Source organism: Doryrhamphus excisus, chromosome 21, assembly GCF_030265055.1.
Source record: "Doryrhamphus excisus isolate RoL2022-K1 chromosome 21, RoL_Dexc_1.0, whole genome shotgun sequence".
Lineage (NCBI taxonomy): Eukaryota > Metazoa > Chordata > Actinopteri > Syngnathiformes > Syngnathidae > Doryrhamphus > Doryrhamphus excisus.
In genome coordinates, this window is record NC_080486.1 from 10,651,589 (window position 1) to 10,674,839 (window position 23,251).

Below are 23,251 nucleotides of genomic sequence, written 5' to 3' on the forward strand. Positions count from 1 at the left end.
GGTGTTGATTTTTGAAAAAAACGTAAGGGGTTAGTATGTCGTTTTTTTCAATTTTTTCAACTTGCTGAAAATGCACTTTTCTGGCCAAAAAGACAGCTGAAACCTCACACACACTCATCAGGGGGCCCAGAAGAGCCCAAAAATGGCATAAAATGCCAAAGTTTGAGGGTGTTGATTTTTGAAAAAAACGTAAGGGGTTAGTATGGCGTTTTTTTCAATTTTTTCAACTTGCTGAAAATGCACTTTTCTGATAAAAAAAAACAGCTGAAACCTCACACACACTCAACAGGGGGCCCAGAAGAGCCCAAAAATGGCATAAAATGCCAGTTTTAAATTTTGTGATTTTTGAAAAAAACGTAAGGGGTTAGTATGTCGTTTTTTTCAATTTTTTCAACTTGCTGAAAATGCACTTTTCTGGCCAAAAAAACAGGGGAAACCTCACACACACTCAACAGGGGGCCCAGAAGCACCCAAAAAGGGCATAAAATGGCAGTTTTAAATTTTGTGATTTTTGAAAAAAACGTAAGGGGTTAGTATGGCGTTTTTTTCAATTCTTTCAACTTGCTGAAAATGCACTTTTCTGATAAAAAAAACAGCTGAAACCTCACACACACTCATCAGGGGGCCCAGAAGAGCCCAAAAATGGCATAAAATGCCAAAGTTTGAGGGTGTTGATTTTTGAAAAAAACGTAAGGGGTTAGTATGTCGTTTTTTTCAATTTTTTCAACTTGCTGAAAATGCACTTTTCTGGCCAAAAAGACAGCGGAAACCTCACACACACTCATCAGGGGGCCCAGAAGCACCCAAAAATGGCATAAAATGCCAGTTTTAAATTTTGTGATTTTTGAAAAAAACGTAAGGGGTTAGTATGGCGTTTTTTTCAATTTTTTCAACTTGCTGAAAATAAACTTTTCTGGCCAAAAAGACAGCAGAAACCTCACACACACTCATCAGGGGCCCCGGAAGCACCCAAAAATGGCATAAAATGCCAAAGTTTGAGGGTGTTGATTTTTGAAAAAAACGTAAGGGGTTAGTATGGCGTTTTTTTCAATTTTTTCAACTTGCTGAAAATGCACTTTTCTGGTCAAAAAGACAGGGGAAACCTCACACACACTCAACAGGGGGCCCAGAAGCACCCAAAAATGGCATAAAATGCCAGTTTTAAATTTTGTGATTTTTGAAAAAAACGTAAGGGGTTAGTATGTCGTTTTTTTCAATTTTTTCAACTTGCTGAAAATGCACTTTTCTGGTCAAAAAAACAGGGGAAACCTCACACACACTCAACAGGGGGCCCAGAAGCACCCAAAAATGGCATAAAATGCCAAAGTTTGAGGGTGTCGATTTTTGAAAAAAACGTAAGGGGTTAGTATGGCGTTTTTTTCAATTTTTTCAACTTGCTGAAAATGCACTTTTCTGGTCAAAAAAACAGGGGAAACCTCACACACACTCAACAGGGGGCCCAGAAGCACCCAAAAATGGCATAAAATGCCAAAGTTTGAGGGTGTTGATTTTTGAAAAAAACGTAAGGGGTTAGTATGTCGTTTTTTTCAATTTTTTCAACTTGCTGAAAATGCACTTTTCTGATAAAAAAAACAGCTGAAACCTCACACACACTCAACAGGAGGCCCAGAAGAGCCCAAAAATGGCATAAAATGCCAGTTTTAAATTTTGTGATTTTTGAAAAAAACGTAAGGGGTTAGTATGGCGTTTTTTTCAAATTTTTCAACTTGCTGAAAATAAACTTTTCTGGCCAAAAAGACAGCAGAAACCTCACACACACTCATCAGGGGCCCCGGAAGCACCCAAAAATGGCATAAAATGCCAAAGTTTGAGGGTGTTGATTTTGGAAAAAAAACGTAAGGGGTTAGTATGGCGTTTTTTTCAATTTTTTCAACTTGCTGAAAATGCACTTTTCTGGTGAAAATAACAAAGGAAACCTCACACACACTCAACAGGGGGCCCAGAAGCACCCAAAAATGGCATAAAATGCCAGTTTTAAATTTTGTGATTTTTGAAAAAAAACGTAAGGGGTTAGTATGGCGTTTTTTTCAATTTTTTCAACTTGCTGAAAATGCACTTTTCTGGTCAAAAAAACAGGGGAAACCTCACACACACTCAACAGGGGGCCCAGAAGCACCCAAAAATGGCATAAAATGCCAAAGTTTGAGGGTGTTGATTTTTGAAAAAAACGTAAGGGGTTAGTATGGCGTTTTTTTCAATTTTTTCAACTTGCTGAAAATGCACTTTTCTGGTGAAAATAACAAAGGAAACCTCACACACACTCATCAGGGGGTCCAGAAGAGCCCAAAAATGGCATAAAATGCCAAAGTTTGAGGGTGTTGATTTTTGAAAAAAACGTAAGGGGTTAGTATGGCGTTTTTTTCAATTTTTCCAACTTGCTGAAAATGCACTTTTCTGGTCAAAAAAACAGGGGAAACCTCACACACACTCAACAGGGGGCCCAGAAGCACCCAAAAATGGCATAAAATGCCAGTTTTAAATTTTGTGATTTTTGAAAAAAACGTAAGGGGTTAGTATGTCGTTTTTTTCAATTTTTTCAACTTGCTGAAAATGCACTTTTCTGGTCAAAAAAACAGGGGAAACCTCACACACACTCAACAGGGGGCCCAGAAGCACCCAAAAATGGCATAAAATGGCAGTTTTAAATTTTGTGATCTTTGAAAAAAACGTAAGGGGTTAGTATGTCGTTTTTTTTCAATTTTTTCAACTTGCTGAAAATGCACTTTTCTGGTCAAAAAAACAGGGGAAACCTCACACACACTTAACAGGGGGCCCAGAAGCACCCAAAAATTGCATAAAATGCCAAAGTTTGAGGGTGTCGATTTTTGAAAAAAACGTAAGGGGTTAGTATGGCGTTTTTTTCAAATTTTTCAACTTGCTGAAAATGCACTTTTCTGGTGAAAAAGACACCGGAAACCTCACACACACTCAACAGGGGCCCAGAAGCACCCAAAAATGGCATAAAATGCCAAAGTTTGAGGGTGTCGATTTTTGAAAAAAACGTAAGGGGTTAGTATGGCGTTTTTTTTCAATTTTTTCAACTTGCTGAAAATGCACTTTTCTGGCCAAAAAAACAGGGGAAACCTCACACACACTCAACAGGGGGCCCAGAAGCACCCAAAAATGGCATAAAATGCCAAAGTTTGAGGGTGTTGATTTTTGAAAAAAACGTAAGGGGTTAGTATGGCGTTTTTTTCAATTTTTTCAACTTGCTGAAAATGCACTTTTCTGATAAAAAAAAAACAGCTGAAACCTCACACACACTCAACAGGGGGCCCAGAAGAGCCCAAAAATGGCATAAAATGCCAGTTTTAAATTTTGTGATTTTTGAAAAAAACGTAAGGGGTTAGTATGTCGTTTTTTTCAATTTTTTCAACTTGCTGAAAATGCACTTTTCTGGTAAAAAAAAAACAGCGGAAACCTCACACACACTCAACAGGGGGCCCAGAAGCACCCAAAAAGGGCATAAAATGCCAGTTTTAAATTTTGTGATTTTTGAAAAAAACGTAAGGGGTTAGTATGTCGTTTTTTTCAATTTTTTCAACTTGCTGTAAATGCACTTTTCTGGTCAAGAAAACAGGGGAAACCTCACACACACTCAACAGGGGGCCCAGAAGAGCCCAAAAAGGGCATAAAATGCCAAAGTTTGAGGGTGTTGATTTTTGAAAAAAACGTAAGGGGTTAGTATGTCGTTTTTTTCCAATTTTTTCAACTTGCTTCTAAAGCACTTTTCTGGTCAAAAAACAGCGGAAACCTCACACACACTCAACAGGGGGCCTAGAAAAATCCAAAAATGGCATAAAATGCCAGTTTTAAATTTTGTGATTTTTGAAAAAAATGTAAGGGGTTAGTATGTCGTTTTTTTTAATTTTTTCAACTTGCTGAAAATGCACTTTTCTGGTGAAAATAACAAAGGAAACCTCACACACACTCAACAGGGGGCCCAGAAGAGCCCAAAAATGGCATAAAACGCAAGCTTAAAATTTTGTGATTTTTGAAAAAAACGTAAGGGGTTAGTATGTCATTTTTTTCTTTTTTTTTTCAACTTGCTTCTAAAGCACTTTTCTGGTAAAAAAAAAAATAGGGGAAACCTCTCACACACTCAACAGGAGCCCCAGAAGCACCCAAAAAGGGCATATTCAAAAAAAATGAAAAAAACGCCTCATCATGAATGCATCATGAATGCAGTAAACATGTTTAAAATAGTCCAAATCCATCATGTCTAAATTGTGCTCTTTCTGTCCCTGACCACAAGGTGGTGCTCATTCTCCTCTTAAACACAGCAGAGCAATTTCATCTCTTGCAAGCGGACTGAAAGGTTGAGGCTGCTCTGCTGACCGGAATGTTAGCATGAAGGCTATAACAACACATTTAATTGCAAAATGGTTATGTTTTGACTTGTAACATAACTTTTTCTGTAACCTAAATTTCCCAAAACATCCAATTTGATTTATTGTTTAGTTTGTTTTTCATAATATTATTATGAAATTATGATTAACCAAGATGGATGCTTCTCTCGGCAAGTCAACAATGCACTGCAATTATTATTTGTATTTTCCTCTCCAAAACCACAATGGCGCGCTAATTAATGAGATGATTGTTCCGGCGGTAAAGCCAACGTCTCCTGAGGCTGATGATCGTCTTTGTGTTCCATCAATGCTCTGCATATTTCCACTGAAGATGAGTAGTTAGAGCAGGTGCACCAGAATAACAGACTGCTTCTTATGTTTTTACTGGCTTATACATGAAGGGATCTGATTGGCTGGGGCTTAACTGCTGTTACTGTCCATAATACAACTGTTTGGAAATGATCAGAGAATACTAAAAAAAACACACACAAAAAAATGGAGGGAAATGTGTGTTATTTCGTGTCTAGAGGGCTCTAACGCTAAAAGGTGTATTTATTTTCTATTATTACGTCTATTATATTGGGTAATACAAGTGTAAAGGTGACTATAGGGGTGTTATGTCATACATAGAGGGCTCTAATAATGTAAAAAATATTTATTTTGTGTTATTATGTCCGTTATATTGAGTAATGCAAGTGTAAAGGTGACTATAGGGGTGTTATGCCATACATAGAGGGCTCTAATAATGTAAAAAAATATTTATTTTGTGTTATTATGTCTATTATATTGGGTAATACAAATGTAAATGTGACTATAGGGGTGCTATTTTATGTCAAGAAGGCTCTAATATTTAAAAGTGTATTATTGTGTGTTATTATGTCTATTATTTTGGGTAATACAAGTGTAAATGTGACTATAGGGGTGCTATTTCATGTCAAGAGGGCTCTAATGTTAAAAACTATTTATGTTGTGTTATTGTGTCTATTATATTGGGTAATATAAGTGTAAATGTGACTATAGGGGTGCTATTTTATGTCAAGAAGGCTCTAATATTTAAAAGTGTATTATCTTGTGTTATTATGTCTATTATTTTGGGTAATACAAGTGTAAATGTGACTATAGGGGTGCTATTTCATGTCAAGAGTGCTCTAATGTTAAAAACTGTATTTATTTTGTGTTATTGTGTCTATTATATTGGGTAATACAAGTGTAAATGTGACTATAGGGGTGCTACTTCATGTCAAGAGGGCTCTAATATTTAAAAGTGTAATTATTTTGTTTTATTATGTCTATTATAATGGGTAATACAAGTGTAAAGGTGACTATAGGGGTGCTATTTCATGTCAAGAGGGCTCTAATGTTAAAAACTGTATTTATTTTGTGTTATCATGTCTATTATATTGGGTAATACAAGTGTAAATGTGACTATAGGGGTGCTATTTCATGTCAAGAGGGCTCTAATGTTAAAAACTGTATTTATTTTGTGTTATGTCTATAATATTGGGTAATACAAATGTAAATGTGACTATAGGGGTGCTATTTTATGTCAAGAAGGCTCTAATATTCAAAAGTGTATTATTGTGTGTTATTATGTCTATTATTTTGGGTAATACAAGTGTAAATGTGACTATAGGGGTGCTATTTTATGTCAAGAACGCTCTAATATTTAAAGGTGTATTTATTTAGAGTTATTATGTCTACTATATTGGGTAATACAAGTGTATATGTGACTATAGGGGTGCTATTTTATACCAAGAGGGCTCTAATGTATAAAAGTGTATTTATTTTGTGTTATTATGTCTATTATATAGGGGTAATACAAGTATAAAATGTGACTATAGGGGTGCTATTTCATGTCAAGAGGGCTCTAATAATGTTTGAAAGTGTATTATTTTCAGTTATGTCTACTATATGGACCGATATGAGTGAAAAGGTGACTATAGGGGTGTTATTTCATGTGTTGAGGGCTCTAATAATGTTCAGAAATACTCACTTTGGAGTCTGGAACCAATTAACCGCCGTCAGCCATGTCTTTGTTGACAATAAACTGAAACACAAAACAGGAAGAATGTAAACAAAACATATTTAGAAGGTTGCAAAAAGGTTTTCTGTGCTCCAACTACAACAATATTTCCTTTATAAATATAGAATCCTACATAGATTCCATACACGGCTTCAAGTATTGTGAAGAGTTACAGCTTTTTGCTTTTGGCAGGGCGGAACATCTTTTTATGAAAGTGACAACACTTGTCAAATTTGTGCAGGGTTCTCCGAAGCGACGAGTGCAATCTAGAAGGTGACATAGAAGACAAGCAATGATGGATTTATTTATTCTTGTGGTGTTGAGCTGCGAGACAAATATTGAATCATGTCGAGCCGAGGCGCACAAAAACTAATTCAAACACGGGACCAGTCAAAGCCGACAGGAGAGCGCCGTTCGGTTTAATTGGGACGACTCGAGGCAGAGCGATGCAGACAAGATCATCAGATGCCATCTGGCCGACATTAATAACTCAATTCTTCATGTGACGTGCTCAAATTAGCATCAACACGCTCCAAAAACAAAAACCCCCGGATACGTGAGTGGCGCGCTGACTCTACTTCCTTTTGATGTCACGTTCTTGTGTGTGGGGGGGGGAGGTTACATATTTTAGAGGATGCTACTTGTACGCTTCAACTACCCGGGTCTGCTTCAGAAGCAAAGCTGACATCTCACGGGGACGATTAGACGACAGGTGGAATAAGCTTTTTTGGCACCTTCACTGCCGGGAGATGAATCATTTGTGCTGACAAAAAAAAGCATCACTTGCCGCCAACTGTATGTCTAACGTATGGGGAGGGGGGGTTAGGGGGGGTACCCTCCAAGACACCCACAAAATACCCAAAAGGTCATATCACGTCTTGCAAAGCATCTTCCTGCTGGAAAATGTTGACTGAATTGTTGATACAGTATTTCTCTTGAGTTGTATCATTCATTCATTTTGTGCTGGAGCCTATCCCAGCTGTCTTTGCTTAAATTTACAGTGAAAATTTAAACAAATCTGCAGTAAAATTACAAGAATAAAGTCAAAATATTACAAAAAATAAGCTGTAATCTAAGGAAAAATGTAATTTTAGGAAGATGCTAGGGGAAAAAATATTTAAATATTAAATTTAAAAAGAGACATGACAATTAATACAAAATATGGTAGGGAAAGTTGTGATACTATAGGCATAAGGTCAAATATTATGTATTATTATATATAAAATATAATAATAATAAAATAATATGAGATTTTAAATAATATTATTAATATATTATTATATATTATATATGATATTAATAATATATTAAACATAATATTAAATAATATTAGAGAGAGGCTGATGTCATTGCAGCACCCTAATAAAATAATATTAAAAGAGAAGGTAGTATACAAAAGAAAATAAAAACAGCAGAAATGAAAAAAACTGTAGTAATTATAAGAGAATAATTGCAAAATATTAAGCAAAAAAAAGGATTTTAAGTTGCAATTTTACAAGAATAAATGTAATAGTATAATGGCATTTTAGCAGCACAAAAAGTTGCAATTTATGGAAAATTAAGTTGGAAAAAAGTTTTAATATTATGGGAATAAAGTCAGAATATTACATAATATTACTTAATATAATATTAATATATTACATAATATTACTTTTTACAAAAAACATGATTTGTCCAGTGTCTGGTCTGAGTACCTTGAATTTACAACTAAAAAGGAGAAAAGTAAACATGCCCTAGTGTCCTACCTACCTCCCTACCTCCCTCCCTACCAGCAACAGCTGTAGGGTACTAAAACCACAAGACACACTGCACTGTCAATCTACATCACCACACGTTCAATTCCCTTTTACTGGGCCCACATGTTCCAACGTGAAGGTTTATGACTTTCCGGAAAACTGCTTATTCAGGCTGGTATTGCAACATCAAAGCCGATCTGCTTGCTCAATGTGGTGATCTTTATGTAGCTGCAGTTACCACAACTATCCAGCAGAGGGCAGCGTTGTATTCAATGTAATGCAGAGACCCCTATGACTAGATCATTAATACTGTGCCTCAGTCACATCCTTTTGGGGAAGTTTGGATCTTAAACATGGAGGTGGAGAGGGGTGTCGGGCTCGGCGTGAGTCATCATGTCCACCACGTGCGGTTCATAAGTGACTTCCTGTTTAACAAGCGCAGTGATTCATGGGTCGGCCACACTCTGTGTAAATTGTTTGCAATGTTGAAGCAGAAGCTACAGAAGAATCGAACATGCAGCTGTAGAGTCACGCTAAAGAAGTTTTACAAGCACTTACTGGTGCTACAAATCACTGGATGGAGTGTCTGGAAGAAAAAAAAAACACAGTGCAAGGGCTTCCATTAGTGGCAATGTAAAACAAGGGAAATGGTGTCAAGTGTGTTTTTTTTATCATCCACTTGCTTCTTAACAGTCAGGGGGGGCCAGGGTGTGAAAATCAAAGGCAGTAAGAGTCCTTTCACGGACTCTAATGTGCTATTAATTCAACATGTGGACGCCTGAAGATCCCAAGAAGCAATCTTGATGGTGTCCCAAAAATCTAACTAATATGCTGCTCCTTAGTATCCTACCTACTTGTGTCAAAACAGCAATCTCCGGGTCTTCTATGGAGTCCTAACAATCTGGACTTCCTTGGTCACCTACCCAACTGTGTCTAAGATACTTATATGTGCCCTGGTGTCCTATGCAACTATGTCAACTATGTCGTTCATGGACTTATCCTGGTATCCTACCCACCTGTATCAACCGATTAGCTCTGATTCTTAGTGACTTACCTAAATGTGTCCAAGATATTAGCTCCAACTATGTCAACCAGTCATTCGTGGGCCCGATCCTGGTATCCTACCCACCTGTATCAACCGATTAGCTCTGATTCTTAGTGACTTACCTAAATGTGTCTAAGATATTAGCTCCTGGTGTCCTATCCAACTATGTCAACCAGTCATTCATGGACTTATCCTGGTATCCTACCCACCTGTATCAACCGATTATCTCTGATTCTTAGTGACTTACCCAACTGTGTCTAAGATATTAGCTTCAAATATGTCAACCAGTTATTCATGGCCCGATCTTGGTATCTTACCCACGAGTATCAACCGATTATCTCTGATTCCTAGTGACTTACCTAAATGTGTCTAAGGTACCAGATACTTATGTGCCCTGGTGTCCTATCCAACTTTGTCAACCAGTCATTCGTGCCCCTATCCTGGTATCTTACCCACCTGTATCAACCGATTACCTCTGATTCTTAGTGACTTACCTAAATGTGTCTAAGATACCAGATACCAGATTACGTGCCCTGCTGTCCTATCCAACTATGTCAATCAGTCGTTCATGGACTTATCCTGGTATCCTACTCACCTGTATCAACTGATTAGCTCTGATTCTGAGTGACTTACCCAACTGTGTCTAAGATATTAGCGCCAACTATGTCAACCAGTCATTCATGGCTCGATCCTGGTATCCTACCCACCAGTATCAACCGATTACCTCTGATTCTTAGTGACTTACCCAAATGTGTCGAAGATACCAGATACTTATGTGCCCTGGTGTCCTACCCAACAATATGAATCAGTCATTCATGGACTTATCCTGGTATCTTACCCACCTGTATCACCCGATTAGCTCTGATTCTTACTGACTTACCTAAATGTGTCAGAGATATTAGGTCCTAGTGACCTATCCAACTATGTCAATCAGTCGTTCATGGACTTATCCTGGTATCCTACCCACCTGTATCAACCGATTACCTCTGATTCCTAGTGGCTTACCCAACTGTGCCTAAGGTACCAGATACTTATGTACCCTGGTGTCCTATCCAACTTTGTCAACCAGTCATTTGTGGCCTTATCCTGGTATCCTACCCACCTGTATCAACTGATGATCTCCAAGCCTTCTAACCACCGGTGTACCCACCTTGTGTACCCACCTATGTCAACCAATAATCCTCTCCACTGCCCTAGTGTCCTACACCCATCCAAGACCTAGCCTTCTCTAGGGTCATCACCGCCTGTGTCTTCCGGAATAGTTCCGGGCATCCAATGCCAACCGGTTCTATTGACCAGTGTTACTTCAGTCCTTTTGCTGCTGTTCCAGGCCTCAAACCTTCCCCCTGTATCGTGATCCAGTCCGCCGGATGTGCAAATCCAAGACAAGTCAGGAGAAAATTAACAGCCCTTGTTGACAAGGTGTCTTTTAATGGGGATGCTATCCTAACAGCAACGCTCTCCGGTTGCACTGCCACAGTGCTTTTAAATATTTAATGGGGGGGGGGGGCCTGTCACGGGAGCTGGCTTCTGACATTGACGCCAACCTCTTGGCAACGTCTTTCTCAAGCGCCTGACTGAAAATCATCAGGGAGAGTCATAAAGTTGGGACTGAAAGGCTGCCGGGAGGCGCCGTCTGAGGATTCTTGGACGTGTCAAGCCGGTTGACAGTCCCGGTGACAAAACTTGACGCCAAGCATGAGCGGCTTTGGCAGCGTGACTGTAAATAGCGAGAATTAGTCCCTCGCGTCCCCCCGGCCTGTCACGTCTCCACTTTGACAAAATCCACAAAGTCCTGGGAGAAAATAAATCCAAAGCATGTGTTTATCTTTAAAAAGCACCAAAATTATTTTTTTAAAATCTATTTTTACTCCTCGATCTTATCTTTTATTCAGATTTTCATTGCAGTAAATCCATTGTTTTTGTTGAGGGAAAAAGTCATTTACAATGTAAATGAGGAATGTGACGATCCCAGCTTCGGAATACCGCAAGCGCTTAATTCCTGCTCCATTTTTAATTACAAGCCAAGCAGTTCAATATCACAGCCTGATTAAAAACTTCACACATTGGCTGGCTGCCCCGGCGTAGTCAATTCTTTTATTTGTGGAGATTACATCTGCAAAAATGCTTCACAATGAGCGATTTTACAGCACCCTTCGGTCCGGGAAGCAGACTTTTAATGGGTCTTTTGGGCGAGTCCCCCGCCTGCCCCCCAGGACGTTATATTGACTTGGAATGAGTGCACGCTGAAGGCTGCTTGTGCTGGCTGAATAAGCAATAGGGGACACTTGTGGCCTTTGCATCAATCCATACAGCTAAAGGCCACACGCCATCTTTAAGATGGAGAGATCATTCACATGCCGTTTGCTGTATCTTCCCATTTTGCCAGGAATAAGCTCAAACACGGCGGACATGTTAGTAGCAGAGAGGAAATAGGACGTTATTTGAATATTTATTTAATTGTCACCGCAGCCAATTATGTTCATTTTGCATGACTCAAGAAAAGGGAATATATACGCCCTTAAAGCACTAATTTATTTGTAGTTATTAAAAATAAGTATCATTGTAATTTACTTTTAAATTGATATTTTCATAATTTTTTGTATTTTATTGTAATAATTTTTTGTATTTTATTTTAATATTTTATTTTTATTTGTGTTAATTTATTAACTTAATTAATTTATTGAATTTATGTTAATAAAATAATTGTATTTAATGTTTAATAAATGATTATATATATATATATAATAAATGAAAATAAATTTGGGTTAATTTTTAGAAGACAAATTTTCACATTTTGTTTCATGCTAAATTACAATAATAATAATAAACAATAAATAATAATAATACATAATAATACTACTATTAATAATAGTAATTAACAATAAATAATAAACAAATTCACAATAATAACTATGAATACTTTTTGCAGCGCTGTCAAACGATTAAAACATATTAGATTAATTTGCTGCAGATTGTGATTAATCACAATTAAATATCATCCTTTTCATGTTAACAAAAACCTTTTTTTTTTTTTTTTTAGGAATGTCCAATTATTGATACAGATTATTGCAGTAATTATCGGCAAAATATCAGTCGATATCGGATTTTTTTTTCTCAATCATGAAAAGTGATATTTACAAAATTCTGTATATAACATACATATATTTCATGTCTACAAGGCTCTAATAATGTTTAGAAATACTCACTTTGGAGTCAGTTAAAACATATTAGATTAATTTGCTGCAGATTGTGATTAATCACAATTAAATATAATTCTTTTGATGTTAAGAAAACACTTATTTTGTATATTCATAAATGTGTTTGATTTAAAAAAAAATGCTGTTATTTTATGTATTTTTTTGTACATACAGTACTTGTCTTTTCATTTTATGTCCCTTCTTGAATCACCAAATCAGTTATCATCAAGGGCAAGATGAAATAAGGTTCTTCCTACTCCTTTTCGGATGTGTTGAATTATGCTTTCTTACCAGCGTGTGACCTACGTAAGGTGACAATTTAACAATTTGAAAAATGCTAGGGAGGAGATGAAGCACATTTAGTGCAAGTGTAAGACAAAAAACGTTCCCGTCTCAGTAGCGGTGCAGTGAGCGAAGCCCCGAAATAGCCTCTATTGATTGCTCATCAGCCATCAGGGAGGCCGTTTGAGAGAAAGATGACTAAATTATATGAGAGGACGTTAGCAAGGTGCACCCGCTAGCTGACATCCATAAAGATAACGTCTTTCACATGAGAGATGTCTGGAAGAAAAACAACACACACAAAACAGCGAGCCAGAGGTCGTATCGGTGACTCGGCAACATGTTCTCGTAAAAGCGTTCCAATTAGAGCCGTTAAAGCATTCATGGGAGTCGTCTTGAAGCCGAAGCAGAAGCTCAAGCTTTCAGCTGGATTTGTGCTGCAAAAAGACTTTTTTTTTTTTATAAATCAAATGACTGACATTGACTAAAAATAAGCCGGGACTGGTGGTTGGGACTGATAAAGCCCAAAAAGCATCTTCAAAGTTTTAACTGTGATATTCGTGTAAATTAATGAGCAGATTCTACATTTATTTTATTTTTATTTTTTCACGTGGCGTTTAAGATTAAAAAAACAATTTTTTCTTTAATATTGACAACATGAAAATCCCTTTTCCCCCCAACTTTACATATAATTACTTTTATAAACACTTTTTTTAAAGCCACAGTACCGTAAACGTCATAAAATGGCATATTGTGGCAAGTACGAGTCCGTAAGGGCAGCTCTTGATTGACAGGAGTCAATCATGAAAAATTATTTTTTATAAAAAAAAAAACTCATGTCCAACTTGTCAACCCATTTGAAATTGCAGGTCATTACTCGTAATGTCAAATTACATAGAACACTAAACTCATCACACAGCAACTTAACACAAAAAAAGGTATACCTAATAAATATACAAACATGTACCAATACAAAATGAAAGGTTATCCCGTAATGCATTTGAGCAACGTATTTCATTGGATGACAAGCAGCATAGAAAAAAAGGATGGATGGCAGTCTCCAGAGGGAGGCTGATGTCATTGCAGCGCCCCTACGAAGGCATTGCTCAGACACAAAGCATTATGGGAAAACTTTAAGAGTTTTTTTTCCATTCTAAACTTGCATCGGTACATGTTTGTGTATATATATATATACCTTTTGAGTGTTAAGTTGCTGTGTGATGAGTTTAGTGTTTGTTTGACCTAATGCGATTTTAAGCTCGTCGTGAGAGCACTGATAGCTTGTGATTGGAAATACGTATTTTTTTTTTTGAAAAACCATGATAAATATAAAACGTTTCTGTACACAGTAATTGACTCGCGCGATTGATTATTTAAAAGTCTACTTGTCTGTCACCGTCAAGATATTGGCTCCCGCTAATGAGAATGCGGCTCCGAACAGGCAAATGACCTCCTTTTCTTGTTTCCTTTTCCCTCCAACCCCCCCCCCCCAACCCCCCCTTTAAATATTAGCGCGGCGTGTCTGCCAATAACCCTGATGAGAGTCTACACTCAATTGGCATGGCGAGCAGAGAAAAACAGCTAACTGGGTTGATATTGACGTTCCGTCTGCCAAGAGCTGGCGTCGTGATCAGCCGGCTGGGATAAAGATATTAAAAAAAAGAAAAAAAACTTGATCAAAGATGACATTCAATCAAGAAATGTAACTATGAGATATTTAAGTATCGGCTGTGATAGAGAAATATATAAATGAGGCATCTTTGTTTGGTGACTTAGACCTTATTGAATGATTTCCATCAGCAGCCTCATAAGGACTAACTTGGGAAGGTTTTTTTTTTTTTTTTTCCATTCCCTCGTCCTTGAGAGAAAATACTTGAAATGTCAATAAAGGAGAACACGCGTGCACGCGGCCTTTATCGAGCCGGCGGCTGCTCAAAGCGCTGGTAAATGAAAATCTCAATGAAGTTTCCAGCGGAAGGCCACGACTTCATATAGCGATGCTTGGGAGCTGTGAGCAAACAGTCTTTAAAAGGGGTGGGGGTTGGGGGGGGGAGATAAAAACATATTTGATGAGCTATGCCGGCTTGTAACAGATTTTGCTGGAGAAATACTTCATTTGGAACACGTTAATAATATTAATTGTAACACAGGAGCCACTGGGTACACTGAATAATTGTCACCCATTCATTGTCATATGCATGCCAGGCCAGTAGGTGGCAGCGTCCAGTACACTTTTCCAGAAAACTGTCTCTTTATATCAGCTATATCGGGTCATTTTTTTTGTATTTATGTTAATAAAATAATTGTATTTAATGTTTAATAAAAGAAAATAAATTACGGTTAATTTTTAGAAGACACATTTTCACGTTTTGTGTCACGCTATATTACAATAATAATAATTAACAATAAATAATAATACATACTACTACTACTACTACTACTACTACTAATAATAATAATAAACAATAAATAATCAACAAATTCACAATAATAATTGTGAATACCTTTTGCAGCGCTGTCAAACAGTTAAAACGTATTCGATTAATTTGCTGCAGATTGTGATTAATCACAATTAAATATCATCCTTTTGATGTTAAAAATTGTTTTTTAACAAACAAATTGACATATCAGTCGATATCTGATTTCTTCTCGATTATGAAAAGTGATATTTACAAAATGCTGTATATAACATACTATAATATAATGTACATAATGTATATAAAGGTGACTATAGGGCTGTTATTTCATGTCTACAAGGCTCTAATAATGTTCAGAAATACTCACTTTGGAGTCCGGAACCAATTAACCGCCGTCAGCCACATGGCTTTGTTGACAATAATCTGAAACACAAAACAGGAAGAATGTAATCGGCCATTGTTGTTTTTGGCTGATTATTATCATTATCATTCATTTTCTACCGCTTATCCTCACGAGGGTCGGGGGGGGGGGTGTTGCTGGAGCCTATCCCAGCTGTCTTCAGGCTGGACTGGTGGCCAGCCAATCACAGGGCACATATAGACAAACAACCATTCACACTCACATTCATACCTATGGACAATTTGGAGTCGCTAATTAACCTAGCATGTTTTTGGAATGTGGGAAGAAACCGGAGTACCCGGAGAAAACCCACGCAAACTCCACACAGAGATGGCCGAGGGTGGGATTGAACTCTCCTAGCTGTGAGGCACTAACCACTAGTCCACCGTGCAGCCCCTCAAACCAAGCATTTATTCTATATTTTAGTCAAGACTAAATTTACCATCCTTGTAGTTGACTAAAATGTTACAAGATCATTAAAAAGGCAAGTTTTTTTTTTTTTTTTTGGACTCAGTGAGGCTCCCGGAGCGTCGACATTTTAATGATCACACATTTTGAAACAAAAAAAATCATACATAAAATACAAAAGCGGCGGAGTGAAGGCACCGAATAATAACGTTGATAATAACGAACGGCATTATTGAGTTCAAACAGAGCGGCGTTCAAAAGAAGGAAGCTGGTGTTTGAAAAGGTGCAAATGAGTGGTGCCACAACATGTTAAAAGTTGAGGGGGTGGGGGTTGGTCGGGGGGGGCAAACGTCACACAATCAAGACCAATAATATCAATAACAATACTGACAGTGATGATGATATTGATCATGATGAACGTTGCCATGTATTTGGGACGTGTTTACGTCTGGCATCTCCAGAGAGCATAAACGAGAGCGCAAACAGCAACAGCGAAGGCGGCCGTGAGCTCGGGGACTCGTTAATGCGACACTTGGTGTGACTCGTCCGATTCCCGAGTGTTCCGCTTTGAAATCACTGACACGTTTCGAGGCAACCGCACTGCAATTTTTTTTTGTTTATCAAAAATAATTGATTGAGACTCGCCTCAGGATTTTCAAACGTGAGCTGATCTAAAAAGCTGAATTATGCTCCAGCGTCCTACAAAAAAAATGGTGATTGGTCAGCTGCAATTTTATAACAATGAAATCAAAATATTTAGAAAAAAAAGCTCTAATTTGAATATATTTTTAAGTAATAATATCTTGGGAGCAAACAAAACAAATATCCAAGAATTTTTTTTAAATTGTAATATTATGAGAAAGACTTGGTTGCACGGTGTTCGAGTGGTTAGCACACAGGCCTCGCAGCTAGGAGACCTGAGTTTAATCCCACCCTATGTGTGGAGTATGCGTGGGTTTTCTCCGGGTACTCCAGTTTTCTGGTTTTTAATTGTAATATTATGCGAAAGACTTGGTTGCACGGTGATCGAGTGGTTAGCACACAGGCCTCACAGCTAGGAAACCCGTGTTAAATTCCACCCTTGGCAATCTCTGTGTGGAGTTTGTGGGTTTACCCCGGGTACTCCGGTTTCCTCCCACATTCCAAAAACATGCTAGGCTAATTAGCAAATCCAAATTGTCCATAGGTATGAATGTGAGTGTGAATGGTTGTTTGTCTATATGTGCCCTGTGATTGGTTGGTGACCAGTCCAGGGTGTACCCCGCCTCTCGCCCGAAGACAACTGGGATAAGCTCCCTCCCACATTCCAAAAAGCATGCTAGGCTAATTAGCGACTCCAAATTGTCCATAGGTATGAATGTGAGTGTGAATGGTTGTTTGTCTATATGTGCCATGTGATTGGTTGGCCACCAGTCCAAGGTGTACCCCGCCTCTCGCCGGAAGACAACTGGGATTGGCTCCAGCACTCACCTCATGAGGATAAGCAGTATAAAATGAATTAATTATAAAAGTATAAAAGTTATAATATTATGTAAACAAAGTCAAAATGTCTGACAAGTTACTTTTGCTTGTCGGTGGCCATGTTTTTTCCAACCAATTTTGCTCAAATTCGATACACACATTCTTGTCAGTGCCTTAAAGGTGTGTACCAAATTTTATGGCGATTCGGCTAAGTTAGCATGCTAGCGCACATTGAGCAAGACTTAATGTTGTTTAACAACAGCACCCCCTTGTGGTGTATTTGTCCTAAAACTAATAGCACAGGCAACACAGTAGTAGTTTTGCCGCATTTTTCCCCCTTTTGTGTCTAGCGGTTCAGTAGTAGAATAGTAATCATGTGACAAATTAATAATTTTTCATACATACGGTAATATAAAAAAATATATATATATATACGTATATATATATATATAAATACATAGAGTCAATCCGCCCTAAGTGTGTGTGGAATAACAATGAAGAAAAGTGATTAAGTTGTTCCCACAATCCTGAGCCACTTAAATACACACACCCACTCGCCCCCCCACCCTGATGCCCAGGATATTTTCAATTAATCAAGCACGCCTCATCAATAATGCATCGCCCCCGCAGCCAGTCACTCTTCGGCAGCCATTTAATGAGGCAGCTCGGACCGCAGGGACGTCGCCGACGTTTGTCACCGCTCAGCTCACCAGCGGGGCGACGGGTCGTTAAGGTAACGCGTCTAACGATTTGTGGGGATGTACTTTTCGTTTGTCACGTTCACTTGTTGCTAGGCGGACATCAGAAGTCAAATGATTCCAAAGACGAGGGGGAAAGGATTATAATGCACTGAGAAACCTCGGTTAGCGTGTTTCGGTTAAGGTCAAACTTACGTCTCGGTTTAAGTACGCTCTCCCGTTAGCGTACAATACAGTTTTATTAATACACCGGCTGAGTCCATCTGAGTTCCTAAGCTTCTAAACAAAGAAGCTAGCTTGCTAATGCTATCTATTAATAGTTAGTTAACTGAAAATTGTAAAAAAAAACAAAAAAAAACACGGCTAGCGTTTTTTCAGTTAACGTCAAAGTTGCGTCTCGGTTTAAGTACGTTCTCCCGTTAGCGTACAATACAGCTTTATTAATCCACCGGCTTAGTTAACTGAAAATTGTAAAAAAAAAAACAGGGTTAGCGTGTTTCAGTTAACGTCAAACTTACGTCTCGGTTTAAGTACGCTCTCCCGTAAAATACAGCTTTATTAATACCCCGGCTGAGTCCATCTGAGTTCCTAAGCTTCTAAACAAAGAAGCTAGCTTTGCTAATGCTATCTATTATTAGCTAGTTAACTGAAAATTGTAAAAAAAAAAAAAAAAAAACATGGTTAGCGTGTTTTCAGTTAACGTCACACTTACGTCTCGGTTTAAGTACGCTCTCCCGTTAGCGTACAATACAGCTTTATTAATACACCGGCTGAGTCCATCTGAGTTCCTAAGCTTCTAAACAAAGAAGCTAGCTTGCTAATGCTATCTATTAATAGTTAGTTAACTGAAAATTGTAAAAAAAAAATTGCATAATAATAATGGGATCCCCTGAAGCTAACATTTTCTCACGTACCACAACACAACACTTATATTTATTCTTCTTCCCTTTAGCGCTAACTCTTAATGCTAAACACATCAGTGTCCCGTGCTTGGGTATTAATACGTTGTGAAAAGCCGCGCTGTTTGCATGCATGTGTGCTCAGCTGCCGCCTTACATAATAAAACGCTGAGCCGGCGAGAGCAGCAAATGTAAACAGGAAGTGAACTGTGCTAACGCCTTGAAAAAATGTTGCATATATTTCCTCAGGCCATTTTTTTTTTTTTTTTTTTGCTGATGATTGATTCCGGATATAAAAATGTGAAAAACACATGCAGTATTCAGTCTGGAATCAAGCATTAAGCAAGTTAGCCAACTAGCTTAACTAAACACTTAAGTGACTGGAGCGCTTGCTGCAAAACATGCTGGGAGGCAACATCACTGCCAATACAAACCACACTCCTGAGCTGATCTAAAAAGCGGAATTATGCTCCAGCGTCCTACAAAAAAAACTGATGATTGGTCCGCTGCAATCTTATAAGAATTAAACCAAAATATTAAGAAAAAAAAGCTCTAATTTTAATATTTTTTTAAGTCATAACATCATGGAGGCAAACAAAACAAAAATCCAAGAAACATTTTTTTAATTGTAATATGAGAAAGACAACTAGCTTAACTAAACACTTGCTTGCTGCAAAACAAGTACCGCAAAGCATGCTGGGAGGCGACATGACTCCAAATACCAACCACAGTGCCTCTCCAGCTGCACACAGACTACTCTAAAGTATATTTCTATTGTCACCGCCCGATGAAAAGCTAATATTTCCTTACTTTTGACAGCGACTTTGAAGTAGACTTAAGTAAACAGAGAAGTAGGTGAGTTGACTTAATAAATTGGCAGTTTTTTTTGGTGTGTGTGTGTTTGTGTGTGTGTGAGGAGTCGGTGTGCACGGGCGGTCGAGTTCCTGCATTAATTTCCTGTCTGGGAGCTGTTGTTGTGTTGTAATCTTCCACATTTAAAGCAGCAGTTCCTCCTCCTCCAGACACGAGTTCCACTAATTAGCCATCAACGCTCGGAAATGCTAAAACACAGAAAAACATTTGTCGTGTTTAAAAAAAATGATAAAAAAAATAAATGTAGGACATCTTAGGCCGGCTACAGCTTGTAAGATTTTAGGGTTCTGGTATCTGGCAGAGTCGTAATGAAGGTCTGTGTCATTGCGGGAAAAAAAAAAACGGGCCGCTCCCCTGCTCCCCTGCTCGCCTGCCAGCTCGGACCAGCTGGATTTCATCTTACGCCCTCGGAACAACACACAACTTCACATGTTGGAGTCTCGACTGGCAACCGGAGCTCATAAAAGCAGAGCAGAGCTAACGGCTAAACCTCACTTTGTTTTTTTTTCTTACTTGAGCTAATTTATTTGGTCGGGAGGCGATCCCGGAAGTCCGTGCTTTTGCTTTAATATTCAGAATCCCTAGCTTCATCTCGCTTATTATATTCCCGGTTGATTATTATTACCGATGCATCCGAACACACCACGAGATGACCCGAAGACCTCGTTTTTTTTTTTTGCGTCTAACGATTTGTGGGGATGTACTTTTCGTTTGTCACGTTCACTTGTTGCTAGGCGGACATCAGAAGCCAAATGATACCAAAGACGAGGGGGAAAGGATTATAATGCACTGAGAAACCTCAGTTAGCGTGTTTCGGTTAAGGTCAAACTTACGTCTTGGTTTAAGTACGCTTTCCCATTAGCGTACAATAAATACACCGGCTGAGTCCATCTGAGTTCCTAAGCTTCTAAACAAAGAAGCTAGCTTGTTAATGCTATCTATTAATAGTTAGTTAACTGAAAATTGTAAAAAAAAAACCAAACAAACACGGTTAGCGTTTTTTCAGTTAACGTCAAACTTACGTCTCGGTTTAAGTACGCTCTCAGAATCCCTTGCTTTATCCCCAAGACGAGGGGGAAAGGATTATAATGCACTGAGAAACCTCGGTTAGCGTGTTTCGGTTAAGGTCAAACTTACGTCTCGGATTAAGTACGCTTTCCCATTAGCGTACAATACAGCTTTATTACTACACCGGCTGAGTCCACCTGAGTTCCTAAGCTTCTAAACAAAGAAGCTAACTTGCTAATGCTATCTATTAATAGTTAGTTAACTGAAAATTGTAAAAAAAAAACAAACAAACACGGTTAGCGTTTTTTCAGTTAACGTCAAACTTACGTCTCGGTTTAAGTACGCTCTCAGAATCCCTTGCTTCATCTCGCTTATTATATTCCCGGTTGATTATTATTACCGATGGCGCTCGCTGCATCCGAACACACCACGAGATGACCCGAAGACCTCGTTTTTTTTTTTTTGCCAGCTTCACGGTGGCTCAGGGTGAAGGGCTGATGGATGGCGGCTGCAGCAAAGGTTAATTAATGAGCTGACGGCGATGGAGCGGCTCTCCCGGGGACAGACGGATACACGGAAAAAGGAAGTCTCATTTTTAATGTGGCTCACCTGCGGCTACCTCGGAGACACAGAAGCACGATCCCAACCGGTTATGTCTACTGTCGCACAATAAACGATTACATCCAATTAGCTAGAAATCTATATATCAGTTCCTGTGATGCATTTTTACGGATTCGATATGCAAATTTGTGTCGATTTTCTTTTTTTTTTTTACTATCAGGTGGAGACTTGTTACCTTGTTCTATTCCCAAAAAGGTCAAGCGACATTATTCCTGTTTGAAATGTCTGCAGGCAAAGTAAATGAATAACTAATACCACACACAGAATGGGAGAAAGTTAAGGTGCGGCCTCATGATAAAGAAAAAAAAAAAAGTCCACAACAAGTCGAGATTCGTCAAGGGAAATATTCGCCTCAGGTGTTTCCAACAAGAGCTTACATATGAGAGACAAAGATTTTTTTTTTTTATTATTACACATAGCAGGATTTTTTTTGTGTTTTCTGTAGTTTTAGAAATATATTTTTTCAATATAATTATACATATGATATAGTTATTCTGCCTCATAGTCAGAGCCGACTGCCCCATAAAGCAATATAGATGAATGCTAAGGGCCCCATAGCCTGCAGGGGGCGCTATAAAACTTAAACCTTAATAATAATATACAATAACATATAATATACGATATATAGATAATAATAATAATAATATATTTAAATAAATAATAATAAATGTAAATAAATAAATAATAATAAATATTACTAACAAAAATAAATAATAGTAATAATAAATAATAATACTATTTAAATAATAATATTTAAATAATAAAATAAATAATAAATGTAATTGAATATGAATCTATAAAAACTAATTATGTATATCCTGGACTATTATTATTTTTATTAAGATTTTTATGTTGGTAAAAGGTATTTACTGCATATTGTATGTTGAATTTTTGTTCTAATAAATAATAATAACATTTAATAATCATGAATCATATTCAATTAAATTTATTATTTATTTTATTATTTAAATATTATTATTATTTATTAAAATTTATTATTATTTATTAAAACAAAAATTCAACATACAATATGCAGTAAATACCTTTTACCAACATAAAAATCTTAATAAAAATAATAATATTCCAGAATATACATAATTAGTTTTTATAGAATCATATTCAATTAAATTTATTATTTATTTTATGTATATTCTGGAATATTATTATTTTTATTAAGATTTTTATGTTGGTAAAAGGTATTTACTGCATATTGTATGTTGAATTTTTTTTAATAAATAATAATAAATTTTAATATTTAAATAATATTTAAATAATAAAACAAATAATACATAATAAAACAAATAATAAATGTAATTGAATATGATTCTATAAAACTAATGTATATTCTGGAATATTATTATTTTTATTAAGATTTTTGTGTTGGTAAAAGGTATTTACTGTATATTGTATGTTGAATTTTTGTTTACATTAATATGAAATTTATTAAGCATGTATTTTGAAATTCAAACAATGGCACAAATACTACCAAGAGTACAGGAAGTGTACCAAACCTGCGGCGCACAAGCCATAAACGGCCAATGTGAGTATTAACCTGCCATAAAAAGACCCAAACTACACAGTAAACTGTCCATATCATTAGGTACACCTGCACAACGGAATGCCATCCAAACACTAAATATCCAGCTGGAAATATAATAACGCATTTTCACCCTCTGAAGCCTAAATATCAAGAAACACCCGCCGTGTTTGGACCTCATTAAGTTGTGCAGGTGGCCAATGCTAATGAGCACAACAGCAAAAACGCACACAAGCTAATGAAAAGCGATGCACAAACCAAACGGAGGGGTTG

At 37.4% G+C, this 23,251-nt stretch overlaps 1 protein-coding gene across 4 annotated transcripts in view; it reads right to left on the reverse strand.

Annotated features, from left to right (window-relative positions):
- The window catches only part of LOC131108537 (protein disulfide-isomerase TMX3-like), a 137,744-nt gene that overhangs the window by 5,304 nt on the left and 109,189 nt on the right, over positions 1–23,251 (reverse strand). For 2 of the 4 annotated variants that reach the window (XR_009120480.1, XR_009120477.1), the window contains 2 exons: positions 15,441–15,496; positions 6,364–6,417 (listed from right to left, as the gene is read on the reverse strand). The gene's annotated coding sequence lies outside the window, so the exon portion shown is untranslated. Of the gene's footprint in view, positions 1–6,363; positions 6,418–8,687; positions 8,716–15,440; positions 15,497–23,251 lie in introns of all 4 variants that reach the window. The other 2 variants (XR_009120478.1, XR_009120479.1) reach the window with 2 other exon arrangements.